This window comes from Myotis daubentonii, chromosome 7, assembly GCF_963259705.1.
Source record: "Myotis daubentonii chromosome 7, mMyoDau2.1, whole genome shotgun sequence".
Classification (NCBI taxonomy): domain Eukaryota; kingdom Metazoa; phylum Chordata; class Mammalia; order Chiroptera; family Vespertilionidae; genus Myotis; species Myotis daubentonii.
In genome coordinates this window covers 33,737,726-33,752,743 of record NC_081846.1, presented here as the reverse complement: position 1 = coordinate 33,752,743, position 15,018 = coordinate 33,737,726, and the positions used below count along the sequence as shown (strand labels likewise).

General features: G+C 50.2%; 1 protein-coding gene across 2 annotated transcripts in view; it reads right to left on the bottom strand.

The window, feature by feature from the left end:
* The window catches only part of SH3BP4 (SH3 domain binding protein 4), a 79,747-nt gene extending 77,125 nt beyond the window's left edge, over positions 1 to 2,622 (bottom strand). For both annotated transcript variants that reach the window (XM_059703623.1, XM_059703625.1), the window contains exon 1: positions 2,239 to 2,622. The gene's annotated coding sequence lies outside the window, so the exon portion shown is untranslated. The remainder of the gene's footprint in view (positions 1 to 2,238) is intronic.
* Between the last annotated feature and the right edge of the window lie 12,396 nt (positions 2,623 to 15,018).

The window sequence follows — 15,018 nt, the reverse complement described above, 5'->3', positions numbered from 1 at the left end:
TCCGGAAACCCCCTGTGCCTGAGCTTGGATAAGCTACTAGAGACCTTGGGCAGATCCAAGTGCTGGTGGGAGCGACAATAAAAAAATGAAACTATCAAATGACGAACTGGAGCCCAGGCGATGTTCACAGAAAGAGGATCTCCGATCTTCCGTGGTTTCTGTTCTAAGGGAACAAAAGGCAACCTGTGCGGCACCTCTCCCCACTCCGGCTTCTCATACCTGGAATTAACTAATGGCAAGAAGCCCTTCTAAATGCTGTAAGAGGTCTCCGAAGTGTGATGCTCTTGACTTTGGACAACAGGAAAAATATTTGAGCTCACAGAAGCTTCTCCTGCCAGGCAGATCTGAGGTGGTCATTGTTCATTTAGCAAACAAGTGAGCCATAAAGCAAACCCTTAGGAAGTCAGCTTTGTGCAAGTCCCTCTCCCAGAACTAACTGTCCCCTCTCCCGCCAGGGTGGCCTCAGCAATACACAGATGGACAAGCATCAGGCCTGTGCAACTTGGGGCCGTCTTAGTATCAATGACCCCTCATCCTCTCCCCATTTGCCCACATGCAGAAGAAGGCAGAGACAAGGTGGTTTTGGGGGTGCTGTCTCTTCCCAAGGCCCCCGTTTTCTGGGGTACCAGGATGGTTCTCCAGGCTCCACCGGACATTCCTAGAGTCTGTCTCCTGATCAGGATGGCCAGGTGGGAGGCAAACTGCTTCATTTGATGATGACGGCAACACAGAATAGCAAGCAAAATGCTCCCTAGCCCCTTTAAAGTACAGCCGCTGTCCATCCAAGAATGGCAACATGCTTTGCAAACCACCCATTAATTTTTATGGTGGCCTGAGAAGCAGATTGAGAATCATTACCTTCATTTTTACAAGGCAAGGAATCAAAACCACAGGGGAGGGGAGAGGCACAAGGCCAATCCTGTCTGAGCCAGTGTTCCAAGCTGACCACTCCTCTCTCCATCTCGGGCCTGCAGAAGGCAGGGAGTACACCGCCCCCTGGAAAGGGAGCCGCGCCAGCTGAGCAGGAAACAAGGCCACCAACCCAAACTTCGGTGCTCAGGAACCTCACATTTTGAAGGGTTGGGAGGGAAGAGTTGCAAAGAGAGATTACTTTTGATTTAGGGTAGAGAGGCTCCAGTTGTAACTTATTGATGAAATCTGCAAACATGTGACCCCAATAACGAATAAATATGAAAGGCTGGAGGAACAAAGGGTTGGTATCTGTTTGATATGCCTTTATTTCCATGTTTTCTACCCAAAGCATTTATTGTTTTTGTGATCAGAACAAAAGTTGCCCTAACTTATCACTACTGATAAGCACCTGGTACCAAGTTGCTGCACTAACTTGGAAAGAATCAGCACGAAAAAAATCCAGCCCAGTGTTCTCTTTTTTAAATCTCACCGATCCAAGAGGCTCCACAACGCTCTCCGCACGTAGCGAGCCCGGCCGCTCCTCGGGCCAACCAACACCGCGGGGAAGGGCCAGAGAGGGCCTGGGCCCCCGGCTGCAGGGCCAGCCCAGGGATAGGAGCCACCGGAATCCGCGGCTAGGATCCTAGATCACCAATCCGCGCCGCGGAGCGGGCTTCCCGGGAAACATCACTTAGAGAACAACGTGCCTCTCCCAGCTGTCCCCACCCGCCAGCCGCCAGCGTTGTCAACTCGCGGCTGCTCGGTCACCGCACGGCTAGCCGAAAACCCGGGTTTTCATTTCCATCCTAAAATGAGGGATCTCCGAACTTGAAATATGCATTGTCACCAGCAAGTTTAACCCAGGACCGCGCGCCCTCCCCTCCACCCAGGGTACGCGCGAGGGGGCGCCCCGACCCTCCAGCCCTCGAGGCGCCCTACGGCCGCGGGAGGTGAATGAGCAACCCCCACATTCGTGCCCCGTTGTAGAAGTAGGTAGGCCACCCCGCAGGGCCGGGAGAACTGGGATCTGCCGGGCGACGGCGGGGGCTCCGAGTGCGTCTCGGCTCCCGGAACCCCGACCCGCCTGCCCTGAGCGGGTGATTCCGGGGGCCCAGGGAAGCTCCAAAATGTGCGCGAGGCTTCCCGAAGCCGCCAGGCGCCAGCCCCGCCAGGGCACCCGGACCCCGAACTCAGGCGGCGGGGGAACGATCTGCGCTCGAGAGGAGCGCAAACCCGCCGAGCCCGAGCAGGCGCCGCGGGAGCGAGGCCGGGCGCGGGGTTGGAGCGCCCGCAGGGGACCGCCTGGCGCGCCGCCTCCCTGCCTACCTGGCTCGCATTGCGATCCACCGGCTCCAGCGGCTCTCCTCGTGGTCTGCGAGCTCGCCCGGCCGGGGGCGCGCGCGGCTCCGCGGGAATCACCGCGCGGCGGAGGCGAGGGGCCGGGACCTCCGAGAGTGCCCGCAGCGCTCGGTCCCCGCCTCCGCGGGCTGAGGGTGGTCCCCGCGTCGGGGCGGGGTTCGGGGCGGGGGCAGGGCTCGCGAGGCGGTGCCCGGGGCGGGAATAGGCGGGAGCCAGCGGCGGGGGTGGTCTCGCGCCGGGGCGGGGTCGCCGGCCGGGGAGGAGCCTGACCCGAGGCTTCACGGAGGCAGCGGGGCGGGCGAGGGGACCCGGGAGGCGGATTGGGAGTGAGCGGGACTGTGCGGCGGCCGCCCAGATGCTGGGCCAGGGTGTGGACTAAGCTGAGCGCGAGGCGGGACGATCGGAGAGGGGGGGGCCGAGAGGAGGGAGGTCGGAGGCGGGGCGAGCGTGGAGGGCGGGGCCTCACCCAGAGGCCGGGGCAGGGTGTGAGCCAGTCGGGGGGCGGGACGATCGCAAAGGGGCGGGGGCGAGCCCAGGCGGCCCGGAGGCCAGGGGCGAGGTCGAGGTGCTGCCTCCTGGAGGCCGGGGCCGGGCGTGTTACCTGGAGCGAGGCGGTGGCGCTTTGCCGCCGGGAGCCGGTTGGCGCCTGGTCTCAGGATTCCCGGGGGATCCCGCCTGGGCGCCTCAGTCTTTTCCTCTTCCCGGCGCCGCCGGCCAGGGAGAGGGCTTCAGGACGCAGGGCGCCCCTGGAATCGTGGTCCCTGGCTGTTTCATGGAGACCTTTTGGCCACACTCTTGTGCCTACGGCATCCCCATCTTCTCACCTCTTCTCCGAGGTGCCCAGAGTGCGGTTCGGATCTCCAAGCGGGAGCGTCAGCCAGGCCCCGGAGGGTAGAGCCTAATTCTGAGACCACTCACAACACTCTGTGTTGACGACTGTGCAAGGCAGGCAGGTGTGGGGCTGTGGGGGCAAACGCAAAGTTAAAAGGTAAGAACAAGAAAAAAGGCAGACATTGAAAATTACAAAGGAGAGCTTGCTGCTGAGCAGGATGCAGATGGAATACATACCGTCACAGCCATTTACACTTGGTATGGCCGGTGCACTGCTGGATCCGCATGCCAAAAGAGCATGCCTAACACGTAGTAGGTGCTCAATCAATGCTCAGTAAATGAACGCACCACTTACTGGGTGGTAAGCACTTTCCATGGACGGACGCACTTAATCCTCAGAAAATCCCGCACTTGGCTACTCTCATTAGGCCATTTTACACTTCAGTAGACTGAACCTTGGAGGGTTGATTTGAGGGCGGCAAAGTGATGGAACCAGAATTTGACCCAAGGCCACTCCAGAGGTTGGGCTCCAACCACTTTGGGACTGAGGTCCCCCTGCAGGACCTGGGCCGCCCTGCACACTGAAACCAGGGGGAAGCACAGGTCTTCAGGGGGAGAAAAGCTAAAAACTGTCATGTCAGGTCCAGAGCTGGATGCCCTTTGAGTCTTTCCTCACCTTACCTCCTAAGGCAGATAGTCACACATTGCAGGTTACTTTAGACCTCGAGTACTGTGTCATGATCACATGGAACGTGTGAATCTAAATCCAAACCTCTATCTTCAGGCTCCCTCTGCCTTGGAGACAGATCTCCCGTTACCTAAGGAATCTGGCTCCCTAACTCTGGAATTGAAGTCGTGTAATTTTCAGGAGACACGGGGAGACAGAGACATGGGTCTAGAAGGGTGGAGAATGGTGTTCTGATTCTGGTGTCATCTATGTGCGGACCATTGAATTCCTGAAAAATGGATATAATTAGCCCTGCTGACCTAAAAATAAAGGGGCCTTTCACAGTGAGGCAACAAACATGTACTTGAAATCAATAAGAATAGCTATTTGGGGCCACACTGACTCAGACAGAAGCCCAGATAGTGTTCTGACTAGGAGACAGAGGCAATGAGTATTTATGAACAAGAGAAGGGGAACAATTACATCAAAAGAAGACAGACATTTCTATTAGTGCAGATAACATAGCATAGTGATGTTAATTCTAAACAAATTTTTTTAAAAATTTCAGTCCAGTAGTCATCAGCCCACTAGTCATAATAACAACTTTCTTATCTTTGCAAACAGTTCTTTGGAATATGGTTTTGCTTTAGGCTCAGTCCAAAGGTTTTTTGTCATGTTTAACATTCCAAAGATTTGAGGCATCTGGCTCCATTTAAAAATGGCTCTGATCATGGTATTTTGACGGCCCTAAAATGTATACTGCAGCTTTTAAAAGAAGACAGTGCCCCTGAAGGGGCAGGGAGAGAAGCCTCAGAGAAGAGGACGATGGCTGGAGCGCATGTGGGGTCCCAGGGGTCCTAGGTTGTCCAGGGACGCATGAGGAGCACTGAATTGGGAGTCAGCCTGCTGGACTGGAATGTCTGACAAGTTTTTCTGCCTCTGTGACTCAGTTTCCTACATCAGTATGAAAGATTAATGCAGCATGGGAGTGCTCAGAGGGCCTGGCACAGACTGGTGTTCAAGAAGTTTTAGCTACTAGTATTGCTGCTGTTCCAAATGACTAACATCCTCACTGTTAAAAAAAAAAAAAAATGCTGATAAAGCATTGCAGAGGACAAACCATAGAAAATGGACAAAGGTATGAAAAGACAATTCTCAGAGGCACCACGAGTGTCCCAAAGCATGCAGAGCTCTGCAGGCAGGCACGCCGGTGCAGAGAGCAAGGGCAAAGAACAAAAATAGTCAAAGACAGAGCCCAGCCCGGAAAAAGCTGAGTCCACTGAGGGAGGGAGGAGGAGGCAGTAAAGTCACAAAGAACAAAGTGCTGTGGGAAGGCAGGGCAGGGTGGGAATAAACGAAGCTCCTACCAGGTGTGAAGGGTTGGGGGGCAGAGAGTATGCCTTATGGTGTCCACAATTGTATGAACAATACTAGGTATCGTGGTGCCGTGAGCTTCTTCAAACCAGCCCACCTCCTAGGAGGGGGATTTACGGAGGACAGAATGTTTAAAGAGAGTAGAAAAAAAACAACAACAAAAAAGCATAGACATCTTATACTCTTACCACAATAGCTCAATTGCGCTTGAAGCTGGTCAGAGCTGGGCAACAGCCTGGCATGTTGAAGTGCATGCTGTTCGCGGGCCATTTTGTCTTCTGTGTTCGGGAAGGCAAGGAGGCCTCGAGATGTTGCTCCCTGTTGACGTTATGTTTTCTCCTCCCACCGGTTTTCATTAACTACCCTTCTAAAGGCAGAAGAAAAAACATGAGCTACGCATAACACTCACAACATTCAATTACTCAGTAAGCATGTCTAGTGGGAACATGTACAGCCAAATCAGTAACTTGGTTTTTCGGGTACACATGGAAGGCATGTTTGTTTCAAAGGATCCAAATGATGAGAGAAGTGTGTAGAGGATTAAGTAAGCATCAACCCCAATTTCATACCCTCTCGCAAGAGTCCATGGTTAACAGTGTGTTATATGTCTATTGAAAACCTTGTTCTTAGCATTTGTTAGTATGCGTGTGTGCATGTGTGTATGATATATATATGTGTGTGACAGATATATATGTGTGTGACATGAGTGTGTGCATATATACACACATGTACATACACATGCACAAATAAATAAAGACAGACTGAGCATGGTGGCGCCTCTAATCAGACTGTCTGGGTTCAAGGCCAGCTCCACCACTTAAGAGCTGGGTGTTTTCTCATCTTAAAACGGGTGCAATATTTGCAAGGATTTAATGAGGTAATGTTTGCGGATTGCTCAGTGTAGTGCTGGGCACGCAGTACATGCATCATTTATAAATATAAGCCGTTGTCCTTATTGTTTACACATGCACACACTTATAAGGTATTCTTTGGTTCACATAAACCCCAAGAGAATGGCCCTAGCTTTATACCAGCCATTCACAGGAATGTCCTCTTTCAAGCCACAGTAGTTACCAAGAGGCTGCCCACACTGCCCTGAGGGAAAAGGGTGGATGAGACAGTACAAGAACGTGAACTTCAGACTTCACGGATTCCACTTGCCCAATCTTGCCATGAGCGTGGGCTCCTCTCTAGTGGTGTCTACTCTATGCATAGGAAAAATGACAAGAAAATGCAAGGGGAAGTCAGAGGAAGGGGGTGGGGTGGTTTTGGACTGTCAACTTGTTACCTCTGTTATAAAAATCAGCAGTAGTTGAAGTTTCATCCACACCACTCACCACCACTAATGATTCATTCTGGAGGCTTCTCAAAATAGACACAACACTCCCAGAACAGCAGCTCAAACAAGAATAACTGTCCATGGATAGTACTATCCTGAACTGTATCAAATCTGCTACTGCTAATATGGCACGGCATTTTGGACATCTATAAGGTACACTTCCCATCAGAAAGTGACTACTCAGAAATCTCATGGGGGCGGGGGGCTCACAAACGGGGTTCGGACATACAAGGGCATCCTCAACATGAGAATAAAAGGAGAAACGTTCCTTTGGTGAAGTGAAATCCGTAATGGACAAAATGCCCGTGTCAAGGGGGAAGCAGAATAAGAAGATAGAAAACACAGTTCAGAGAAAGGGAAGAGTATTGGGCATGAGGCACTTTTCCCAATGGAATCTGCAACAATAGACACTGAATCATCAACATGGCCAAGTGGAATTTCACATTTGTTGTCCCCGACTCAGAATGTGAAGAGTGGCCGTTGTGAAACCCTAGCTTGGATAAATACACTCCACGGGTTTCAGTTGCGAGAGAAGGTGCTTTCTGTGTGATTCACGAGCCTGAAGAGTGACATCATGTCGGTGCACTCGAGAAACACTGGGTGGCTACTGTGTGCCAGACCCAGGCGGCCCTGGGATATGAGGCTGGCAGGACAGAGGCAGCTCCACCCCGGTGCGTGGTGCTGCAACTCGGGTGGTGATAGGAGAGAGAGCGGGTTCAGCCCGCCCCTGGCAAGTGCTCTAAAGGAAACCACAGGCGCCCGAATGGAAGGTCACAAGAGGCACCTACCTGCCTTAGGTTAGAGCCAGAGAGGGCCCTCAGGGAGGTGACGGCAGTGTTTCTCAGGGAGGGAGTCAGGAGCGGCTGGAGGGCCGGGGAGCAGCTTGAGTGAAGACCTTGAGGCCAGAAAGAGCGTCCACCCTATGGCCCTGTGAGCACAGCAAGCAGTGTGGCTGGAGTGAAAAGAGGGGGTGGGGGCGGAGAGATTCACAGTGGGGGCCCCAAGGCCGGCGACTGTGCAGGGGTCCCGAGAAACACAGGTGTTCAGGCTCTGCTCCGTCCTCTGCCACTGCCCGGCAGCTGAGAAAGCTGCTTTGCCACGAATCCAAGAAGACACTGGCTCTAAGAGTCTCTGTTTTAGTCGACCGATGTTGGGGGATGTGTGTGTCACCCTGGGAACCCCCTATCCTTCCCATCCCAGAATGCTGTGGCGCTGAGCCCTTCATGCTGCTGGCCGTCCTTAGTCACACCCACAGGGGAGCTTAACTAGGGTGTCACGGGGCCCAGTACTCTCTCATGCATTATAGCTAAAGTCTCACAGATGGGGTGGGGCATCGTCTGGGAGAAGGCTAGGAAGTGAGAAGTTCTTTCAGCAGCAACAAGAGCACTTGTTCTGAATGTCGGGATCACGCATAGCACCTCTAAAAGTGTATCAGGGTGTGCTGCCCTCCGGAAGGCCCCCGGGCGTCTGCTACCAATTTCTGGTTCGTCCTCACAGCGGCTGTGGTGCGGAACCGCCACAGCGGGATGCTGCTGTCTGGGCCGTTGTCCTCCGTCAACCTGATCTGCTTCGTTGGCACAGGGACCCCATGACGAGGTCTCTGTCACCGTATCTCACAGACGAGGACTGGCAGGCCCAAGTGATGGACACTCTGTTGACGCACTTGCTTAAAATAGGAGCTCTTCCTGCTCTGTGCCTTCCAGGGGGCCCACCCAGCCTGAGCTTGGAGATGCTGACCCCTCACCTTCCCATCCAGGGCCTGGGCAGCTGCAGAAGGAGCCAGTCAAAGGCACCCGTCGGCCTTGAACCGTGGTCTCTTCTGCATCAGAGGCTCTTCACCAGCAACCCTTGCACCTGCTGCTGCTTCCTAACGAGGGAGGCCTGTGGAGCCTTAGGTGTGCACGCGCTGTCTGTGGGACCCTGGACAGGCCATGTTTCCTCTCAAAGTTTGGGTCAAATAAGCGGAGGGACCAGATCATCTCTGAAGTCCCCTCAAGCCCCATGATTCCAGATTCATTATTCATTTAACAAATATGTCAAAGTTGGTAGGGCTTGTATTGTGTGTCCCCCCTCCCCGCACCCTAAGCCCTAACTTTCAATGTGATTGCCTTTGGAGATGGGGCCTTTAGAGAGGTAACCGAGGTTAAACGAGGTCATCAGGATGGGGCCCCAATCCAGTGGGATTGGCACCCTTAACAGGAAGAGACACCAGGAAGCTCTCTTCGCACAAAGAGAGGAAGGGCCATGTGGGGACGCAGTGAGAAGATGCTGTCTGCCAGCCAAGACGAGATCTCTCACTAGAAACCAAATTTTCTGGCATCTTCATCTTGGACTTCCAATCTGTGAGAAAATAAATGTCTGTTGTTTAAGCGCCCGCCCTCCCCCCGCCCCCCCCGCCCCCCCCCCCCCCCCGCCCCAGTGTGTGCTATTTTGCTATGGCAGCCCTAGAAAATTAGTACGTGTCAAGCAGTGTTGTAGCCACAAGAAAGGTAGCCCTGGGCATGCTCCCACAGGATTTAAAATCTGGTAGAAGACACAGACATTAAATAACCATATAAAAAAGTCCATATAAGTCATTTTCTTTCTCCTTGCCACAAAGTTGACAGCCACTGCAAAAGATCACCACAGGTTCAGAGGGAGGAAAGAGCCATTGGGGGGGGGGGGGGGTGCCATAAACCGAGACACCCTGGGTGGCAGGGAAGCTCCAGCAAGAAGTGGGACACACCTGGAAAGGTGTGCCAGAAAGAAGGGAGGTAGATCTTCCTTCAGGCTTATTTATTCCTGTCCACGTGGCTCTAAAAGGATTTAGACAGTTAAGAGCCATAAAGCCATTAAAGGGAAAATAAATGTTTAAGAGCCTCGTAATATGCATTACAGATGGAAGGTTTTTTTTTTTTATCCGGCCCAAACTGGACTCATCAGAGTGCCCCAGACCGGAACTCTGAGCTCCCTGGCAGCCAAAGAGAAGGAAACACAGAATAAGTTATGAATAAACGTATTATCACTTCATCAAGAGAGCCAGTGTGCGCCCACCTGATGTGCTCAGCTCATCTTACGGGAAGGCTTTGTTGTCTCTTTCAATGCACATGAAGCTTCTCTGTGTTCCCAGGGATATGAAGATCCCTTGGTATCTTTCTATTTTCATTTATTATAATTTGTGTCAGATAATTTAACAGCCTTCGAAACCTGTCTTGAAGCTGTGGAAAAATTTCCTGACTTAAAAAAAATTAATAAATTGAGAAACACTTTGTCCTTTCATTTTTCTCTTTATAAAACTTCTTCTTTTTTTTTTTTTTTTGCATATTTGACCTCCTGTTTTCCTTACCATTTCCCTCATCCATTTTCTTTTTCTTTGTCCTTTGCCGTGTGTGTGTGTGTGTGTGTGTGTGTATGTGTGTGTTGAGATAGTACCTCCATTTTATTTTCCTAATTTTCTACTAAATTTTTATTTTTGCCATTATATTTTATATGTATTTGTGCATATGATAGCATCGCCCACACACAATTGTGCAGCTTGTTAGCTTATTTATTTATTTATTTATTTATTTATTTATTTATTTTGCATTAACAGAGTGTCCTGGTGATGGTTCTGAAGCAGTTTCCAGACTCTGCCTCCTCTTCAATGAACATAGTGTTTCACTTTGTGGATGTGCCAGAATTTACCTAACCAGTTGGGGTTGCATTTTAAAGGATGACGGGCACAAATTAATTGAAGATGTTCTGGGCATTACTAGCAGAGGAACAAGCAGGTGGAAAGGCATGGGGACATGGAACAGCAAGAGCTATTGAAAAGCTCACTGTGGTGACTCAGGGTGGGATGGAAGAGTGTGTGTGCAGATGTGTGAGTGAGTGTGTGCGCGCACATGTGTGCATGTGTGTGCACCAGTGTGTGTATGTGTGTGCATGTACATGTGCATGAGTGTGTGTGTGTGTGTGTGTGTGTGTGTGTCTGTGTGATGGGGAGGAATGCATCTGAGAACCAAATCCTTTGCCAAGCGATTTGTACTGAAGGCTCTAAATTCCAGGCAGAGTGGGAGATAATGAAGTCTGCTCTTCAAAAGTCCCCTCTGTCAGGAATATGGAGGGTGGGCCCGGAGGGGATGAGACTGAGGTCAGGGAGGACTGGTTGTTGCAGAGGTTGGGGCAAGAAGTGCTGGGAAACGAGGCCCTGGGAAATGAGGAGGGGAACCCAGGCGGAGTGTTATGTCCTGTGCCACAGTGTCGGAAGCTCAGTCAGTATGGATTGAATGAAAGAATTCATGAATGAGGCCTAAGAGTCAAGCACCTCCATATGCTACATGACAACCTCATAATAGACAACTGGCAAATAATTTGCTCATTTAAATACATATTTTCAAAAATAAAAAATGATGAAACATAACTGTGTGTGTGTGTGTGTGTTCCTTCTGGCCATCTTCTTTTAAAGAAATCCTTCGAGAATGCTGTCATTGACTCAAAACCCTTCCACCACCTTTCAATTGCCTGCATCCCTGTGTTTGCTTCCCAAAGATTGAACTTTTGCATGCATTTCAGTTTCTGAAGATTTTGGAATTTCTTCAGCTTTGTTGAGTAAGCTCAGATTCCCAAAACAAAGAATTAAAATAGATTCACCATTTGTTACTAACTGAAGATGCTTCTCTTCTTGGTGGAAGAATGGCTCCTCTTGGTACCATTTACAGAAACACTTTGGCTTCCCTAAATATTTATTAATGAAATATTTTTATCGGCAAGCATGCCTTCTAAATATTTATTTCTAAGGGATTCTTTGCTAAGTTCTGTTTATGAAATTGCCTGGAGAAAGTGAGAGCAACTCTTACTTCACAGGACTAGAGTGATTTTGGCAACAACAGTGAAGGTTTGTTTGGCTACATTGGCTTTGCTGCTATTTGATGAATGAATTTGGTTCTGTCGCCTTTAGAAACACTTACCCAGAAATAGATGCAGGCAAAGTATCTGCAGGAAGAGCTTGTCTCTCAGTCCCAAAGGCAAGAGGGGAGCTGAGAGTCAGGAGTGGGGCATCCCATTCTGGGTCCACAGCATCACAAGCTGAAGGATATAACCCAATGCCACCTCGCTTGGCACCAGGACACACATACCTCATGCTCACCCAGACAGGGTGGCTCCTCGGGTTGCTCTCTGCCTTTCCAGAACGTCTCCCATCCCTATGGTCCCCCTTCATCCCCATCTGGGCTGAGCAGCGCAGTCTCCGCTTGCCTGGCTTCCTGCCACTTCTTAGATCTTACAGGGTTGTCTTGAATTGAAATGTTCGGTCTGTTTTCTGACTGCACGTAGCAGATTTGTTCCATTTTTTTTTTTTTGGCTTGGAAAATGTGGTCCTCCATAACCAGGTGCCTTCCAGAATGTGACTTGGTAAGAAAGAATGGGTTTTCTTAAGCCTATCTCCACCCAACTCTCCCAGGAGATCTGGGAGCTGCTGGCATTTTTTTTCCCAAAAATACTCCCAGCTCTTTCCTGTCTCTCAAAGGTGAAGGAGGCAGTTCTCGGAAAGACCCTTGACGTCTGATTGAAAATGAGAACTTTGAGGGAGAGCAAAGGAAAGGGTTTATTACAAGATCCATACTTGCATACGCTTCCATGTACTTTATGAAACTAAATTATTTGTGCTGATGGAGGAGGTAATGAGAAGATAACGCAAAATGGACATCAAGCCTAATGGTCTTTATTTTTAGCCCAAAGTGTGTCTCTGTGTCTCTGATCAATGGGTCTGCCCGGTTGTTTTCTTAGGCTGCATTGCACTGTGAGCACACGTTTCTATCCGTGGTGAGCAAGCCCTCGCTAATCGCAGGAAATGTTTCCAAGATGGCTGTAGAGGCAAGCCTGCAGTTTAATATTTATTTTAGAAATGCACAAATTGTATAACCAATCCCTTTAGGTGGGTGTTGGTTAAAAAACAAACAGAAACCAACCCGGCATCCGAGGAAACAGAAATGCCGTGATTTATTAATAATAGAGGAAGATCACCAAGATTTAGTGAAACTGACCACTGCATAAACTGGTTCTTTAACGACGTGCTGCTGAAAAGTATGTTTTCAAGATGTCTGTGGGAGTTTATCTGTAATGCAATGTTCTACAAACAGCACTATTATCTTTAAAATGCACCTAGCAGTTATTCTTGAACTGCCAGATGGTATCCACCCAATTGTCATCTTTAGCTGCTATTTAGAATTTTAATTATTCAAGTTTCTGCAGACTTCTTTTTCATCATTTTAATGGTAGGGACTGTGTCTTTTACTAACTGGAACCCTCTGATGTGCTGAGAACTGTCTACACAGAAAGGAGTTCCAGGAAATGTTCATTTGATTTGCTTCTCTCCTCTCAGAGCCACGGAGTAGATTTTAAGATTTCGTGTTCAGAGACCTCCTGGGGGCTGTCCTCATATTGTGGGTTCAGGGGATTAGGATTTCCGCACATGCATTTTGAGAGGACACAATTGGGCCCGTAACAAGTGCAGAGTGTGAATGCTCCTGGACACGCTGAAAGTAGTCAGTCAAGGTTAAATACCATCACTACCTCCATATAGACAGGGCTCACCCGTGGCCCGGGGACTCTGAGAGCATCACCTCGTGACTGGATCACCACCCACAGGACAGCGCTGGGCTGATGGAGACCTACTGTTGTTGCTGCTGTTGTTTTAGCTCCGGCTGCTCTGGTGGTGTCGCTGAGGAACCGGGGTGCATTCGGGCCTCATGGACCAGTGGGAGGCCGAGCACCGCCTGCTGCCCTGTTTCCCTGGCTCACCCCAGCAGTTCACGTCTCTTTCTTGGCCTGCTTGTCTCTGAACAAGGGTGAGCCACGCGGTTTCACTGTGAAATGCGTTGTGCAGTGACGGGCTCTTCACTCCACTGTGGATCTAGGTTGGCTATGAGCAGGACTGGCAGTCAGATGAAAGGGCTGGTTTGTCCTGAGTGGCCCTTCCGTGGCTCACGCTTCCCTGGGCTTTATGGGTGTTTCTGCAGGGAAAGGCAAATAATGTTGAGCACTTTCTTGTGCCAGAATGGCCTCCCAGACCTGGCATGAGACTCTTGGACCCGTTCCTCAGTGCGCAGCTCAGCCCTAGGGGCCGAGTGTGGGAAGCGGTGAGGCCGCCAGCAGCCGCCTGAGGCCTGCATGGCCTGCTTTTCCCCGTCTTCTTTTTAATTCCCCAGTGACAAAGGTCATCAGGTGAGCGCATTTCCTAGAGGACCTGAGAGTAAATCAGGCACAAATTACAAAACGCTTGGGATTCCTCAAACTTTGTGTCCTAAAATAGGCTGAGAATAAAGCTACGTCCACTGGAATCTTGCTGTTTTAGTGAAGCCTTTATGACTGGAATTATGTTAAGAAGCAAGTTTTAAATATGGGCCCCCTGGTACTTCTAGGATTCCGCCTCTGACATGGAGGTGGACGGGGAGGGCTGCATAGCCCCATCCTGTTCTCCGTGGGTGGCTCGGAGTGAGCGCTGAAGAGTGCTAACACTGCACTCCCGTTGTCTGAGATTGAAAGTCCTACAAATGTGTTTGATGTGCAATCTGAGTGCATGACCATTTGTATCTTGCTGAAATGCATTGTCAAGATGATGTACTACTCACTCAGCTGTGTGTCCAGGATTTGATATCAAATGTCACAGTCCAATTAGAAGGGACCTCAGAAAAGGCAGGCGTGGCTGGTGGTACTACGTTGCCATAGAAAACGGAAGCTTCTGACTAACAGAGAGTAAGATCAGCAGGATCATGTTATCCCGGAAACCTGAAAATGCAATATTCTTAAGGAATGTCTGTCTGCTCATCTATCTGGCATGATTTTATCTGCCTAATGACCAGGACTACAATTATTCTCAGAAAGGCAGCTATTTAAGAAAAGACCGATAAGCTACTTGATAAAAATCGAAAACCCTGGTGGTACAAAGATACAAAAAGATAGCTATTCTGCTCCATTTTACAGAAATATGCAGGAAAATGGTTAGAGCAAGAAGAGGAGATGGAGGGTATAGATGAAGGACTTCTAAGAACTGGAGTGTTGGCTGGAGACTCAGTTCCTCCCAGGGGTCCTCGACCTGTGGATCACCTGGGTGTCGACTCAGGACTCTCCGCACCTGAAGCTCTTGACAACTGGCCGGAGTTGAGCTCTGCGATAAGGAGCCAGCTTTCTGAGTGGACCATGGCTTATGCAAGGGGACTTATGGTTCCAGTGATTTCTCTCAGGCAAACCTTGTTCAAGAGTTAGGGGACCTGGGAACCAACACCAGGGGAGCCACGGAGAACCCATTGCAAAGACTGCCTGCTTTCCATCCCATCCTCCATGCACAGAGACTGCAAAGTTTTACTTGGGGGCAGGAAACATAGATTCTCGCTTGAATCTGAGCTTGTTTGCCTACAGCTAGACAGTCGGCTACATATCACCAGAGAAGCAAAGTCTGATGTGGTCTCCGTGAGAGTTCCCTGGGGATTCCCAGTCATGACTGGAGGTGGGGAGGGCATGGGTGGGAGGAAGGCTTGGTAGCTAACACGGTAGATAGTGACTGAAACAAAACGAAAAA